General features: G+C 45.1%; 1 protein-coding gene across 2 annotated transcripts in view; it reads left to right on the top strand.

The window, feature by feature from the left end:
* The first annotated feature begins 3,857 nt into the window (after positions 1 to 3,857).
* Positions 3,858 to 4,293, top strand: part of LOC123762541 (condensin complex subunit 1) — a 47,020-nt gene continuing 46,584 nt past the window's right edge. For both annotated transcript variants that reach the window (XM_045749040.2, XM_069332532.1), the window contains exon 1: positions 3,858 to 4,101. The gene's annotated coding sequence lies outside the window, so the exon portion shown is untranslated. The remainder of the gene's footprint in view (positions 4,102 to 4,293) is intronic.

Below are 4,293 nucleotides of genomic sequence, written 5' to 3'. Positions count from 1 at the left end.
GTTACTGTTTGTCATTTCCTATAAACATTTCATTTTTATGAAAGAGGTATGGCAAATTTTCATTCAAATATTATCAATAGTAATGCATAAAGCTTCTAGTCTTTTGTATTTACCAGTACAGTACATAGATTTACTTGTACAGTATATTATTTGGCTATACCTTATTAAGTTTTATCTTAACATGATGAAAGTCCTTGGTCTGGAGCAGAGGGCTATCTTGAAGTTATCTTGAAATGATTTCGGGGCTTTTAGTGTCCCCGCGGCCCGGTCCTCGACCAGGCCTCCACCCCCAGGAAGCAGCCCGTGACAGCTAACACCCAGGTACCTATTTTACTGCTAGGTAACAGGGGCAAGGGTGGAAAGAAACTCTGCCCATTGTTTCTCGCCGGCGCCTGGAATCGAACCCAGGACCACAGGATCACATGTACAGCGTGCTGTCCGCTCGGCCGACCGGGCTTGAGCGAAGCTGGGGGTAGAGTTTGAATGTGGGAAGAAAGCAGGTAGCTCAAGTGCAGCAGGAATCTGGCTGTCTGCTCTGTGGTGAGGCTGTAGTATCATGTGAGAGGAGGAAATACTCATTAACTGATGCATTGTTGCTGGTGAATGTTGATGGTGTTGAAGATCCGAAGTATGTACAGAGCACTTGCCACTGAACCACTACTGCGTTACTGACAGAGATCCCAACTTTGATAGCTTATATTCCATGCTTTCCCTAACTTGCCACATTGACCATCTTGCTGGTTACCTTCTGGCTGGCCTGATTGATTTCTGGAATCCTTGGGAAATTTAATTGTAATTAGTGTACATATTATTAGTGTAGAATGTCTTGGAATGTGGAGTTCTTGGGAATACGTTAACAGGCACATCTAATTGCTTGCAATTAAACTTGCGAACTTTTGGAGAAACTATATTTTCTGGTATACACTTTGGAGAAACTTCAACACTGGGTGGCAAAACTTGTCCCAGAACTAAGTAGACTCTTGTACCAGGAATGGTTGAAAACCACAGGACTAACAATACAATACAGTACTGCACTGCAAACCAGATATGACAGGGCTGATCTCATTGAAACTTTAAAAGGCTGAACAATTTGGTGAATATTGATCCAGACCACTTCATTAAAAGGTTCGATATAACAGTAGCAATGGCTTAAAACTTAACAAGCCACAATGAAGGACAGAAAACAGATGCTTTTTTCTAACTTGGGGTTATAAACCCATTGAACAGCCTACCTGTCAGCCAAATATGCCAATACAGTTGGGAACTTGCACCTCCTAGACTCATAAGTGAACGTGCACCTGCTAGTGACAGCTGGGAACATGCACCTACTAGTGACAGCTGGGAACATGCACCTGCTAGTGACAGCTGGGAACATGCACCTGCTAGTGACAGCTGGGAACATGCACCTGCTAGTGACAGCTGGGAACATGCACCTGCTAGTGATAGCTGGGAACATGCACCTGCTAGTGACAGCTGGGAACATGCACCTGCTAGTGACAGCTGGGAACATGCACCTGCTAGTGACAGCTGGGAACATGCACCTGCTAGTGACAGCTGGGAACATGCACCTGCTAGTGACAGCTGGGAACATGCACCTGTCACTTTCGCGAGCCGCTTCAATTTTCTACTGCGAAATTTTTTGGCCTTATGTAACGCATGCGAGCGAAAAGCGACGTTCTTTGTAGGAGGACAGGTTGAGTAGTTAGCCAAGGGGGACCTTAATAAGCCTAAGTGCAGGCTTCCTGTCCCAGCAACGGGAATTAAAGTATCATAAGGCTGGTAAGCAAGTAGAATGAACTGGGGGGTGGTGATGGCGAAAGCTTTCACTTTTCACATCTGTCAGAGCAGGTATGATAGAGCTCTAGTTACTGTCTAATATTCATGAAACCGGCAGTCCTAATAACAGAAGACCTGGGCTAAGCGCACAGTCTCTTCAGCAGGAGCAAGCAGTAGAAATAACGCAATTAGGTCCGGGTCGTTCTGCGGGTCACATTCTGAGCTCCTGGGCGCCTCTGACACTTTACTCTCGTGGGCCTACCAGATCTCCCGTGGCATGGAGTACCTCGCCATCAGGAAGGTAATGTACAACCTTTATGCATTCAAACTATCTGAACTCCCTCATTAGGAAGCAACAGTGTTATTGGAGTTTATATTATCATGTGTATATGGGACTGTTATAAAAAAGTGTGCATTGCGTATGTGGGACTAATATTCTTTGGCGTGATAATACTCTGAGTGCGGCCCATCGCAGGATTTGCATTCGAGTGTAGTGCTGTTGCAACCAGTCCAGCAGTGTTCCTGGGCAGACAATGAGTCACTAACGTGGCTGAAGAAATGATGACTAAACCACAAAGAAGATAGAGAAGCGACGACGTTTCGGTCCGTCCAGGACGAACCGAAACGTCGTTGCTTCTCTATCTTCTAAGCTGTGGTTTAGTCATCAAAAGTGGCCCCTGTTCGGAGCACTTTAAGTAGTACTGGGAATCCTTGCAAGATTTGGTAACATTTGAAACATTAAACTGAGTTAAGAAATTTAACAAGGGTGATGTGGTAAGAGGAGTGCTGATGTTGTGTATTTTGATTCCCTGTTGAAGGAGTTTGTTGACTTCAGTTGTGGAGGAACATCGTACCTTGAGTGTTTTGGTGCCTGCTTCGTGGTACATCTCCGTGACAGATATTGTTTCTGTTGTCTGTATCATGAGTGAGTGTAGGCGTCTCATATAATGAATCGCCGGGTCCCCGGGGCGCGCTTTAAGTGCCCCGCTTGATGCGCGCGCAATTTTTTCTCTGTTCTGTTCTGAAAATCTGTTCACTACTACTTCAAACGGTCTCTTATCATCTTGTCTGTTCTCCTCACTACCACTTAGGCATATCGCCTCAGCCATTTCTTCGACGCTGTCAACAATCGAGAACAAATTCACAATATCCTGTATCACCACGTGCAAAAACGAAGAGTGTGGAGGCAATACTCCACCTCCCACCAAGCAGCGGACGCCAAGAGCGCCAACCTTGCGACCGCACACGACCGTGGTCCGGACACAACTCTATAGTCCCAATTGTAGTCCCTTTGGCGCAGTGGTAAAACTGTGCCAAGCTAAGCCCCGCGCTTCTTAAGTGCTTTGGCCTGAGTTTGTATCCTGGCCGGGGAGGATTGACTGGGAGCCGATCCTTAATTGTAGCCTCTCTCCACCCAGCAGTATTCACCTAGTTGTACTTGTGGGGGTTGAGCTCTGCGGTTTCGGCACGCCTCTCAACTGTCAATCAATCAACTGTTACTAACTACTAACTCATTTTTTTTCACACACACACACAGGCAGTAGCTCGTAACAGCTGTCTAACTCCCAGGTACCTATTTACTGCTAGGTAACAGGAGCATCAGAGTGAAAGAAACTGCCCGGGCGCCGGGAATCGAACCCGGGCCACAGGATTGCGTGTCCAGCGTGCTGTCCACTCAGCCATCGGCCGACAGTGAATGGGTACCTAGTTGTTAAACAATTTGCCCGAAATTAGTGGCTTAGTGGCTTTAGGTATTGTATGTACTAGCTCTATCTATAAATCCAACATTATTTTTGTAAATCAACTATGTATGTACTTTTCCTGAATACAAGAATAAAAAAAAAATAATTTTAATTAATTTGGCGGGTTGTATTCCAGGGAAAATTAGAAATAATGATCTGACCGAAACGCTATGTCTGTTAGTGGCTTTACAAGACTGTAAAAACTCTATATATAGTGAATATATAAATATATAAAGAAAATTATACGCGCCCTAGCTTCAAAAAGGGATTTTCAAGATGTCAGTTTGGTGGTTTCAAGAACTGGTGAGGTTGCTGGGCCTGGCGGTAGAGGGCAGCAGCAGCCTCACACTGGGTTCTCATTGGCTGGTGCCTTTGACGCTCCCTTCAAAACTATTTTGTAAACAATAATTTGCGCGGGAAGAGGAGTGATGAACTTTACTCCTGGCCAGTGGGATTTTTTAACGTATGGTAATCACGAACCTTGTTGTGTTGTAAACACCTGGAGGCTCACCGCTCATCTATGATAGATTAAGACGCTTACTGCTGAGCTAAGATACGACAGAAGATTCACCGCTGAGCTGAGGTAGGACGGACTAACCGTGCCATTATTATCCCAGAAACTGATAAATGTTGCATATCTTGCGGGTAGCTGTCCCAACTCACTATACTCATTGTCAATCGGTCCCTCAGACATCTTAACCCATTCATTCAAAACCGAAGTAACATTAGTGAAATATTTGCTCCAGTCATCACTCTGCTCTAACAAATCTCTTGA

The sequence above is a fragment of the Procambarus clarkii genome, chromosome 27 (genome assembly GCF_040958095.1).
Source record: "Procambarus clarkii isolate CNS0578487 chromosome 27, FALCON_Pclarkii_2.0, whole genome shotgun sequence".
NCBI lineage: Eukaryota > Metazoa > Arthropoda > Malacostraca > Decapoda > Cambaridae > Procambarus > Procambarus clarkii.
This window is presented reverse-complemented; position numbering and strand designations above follow the sequence as displayed.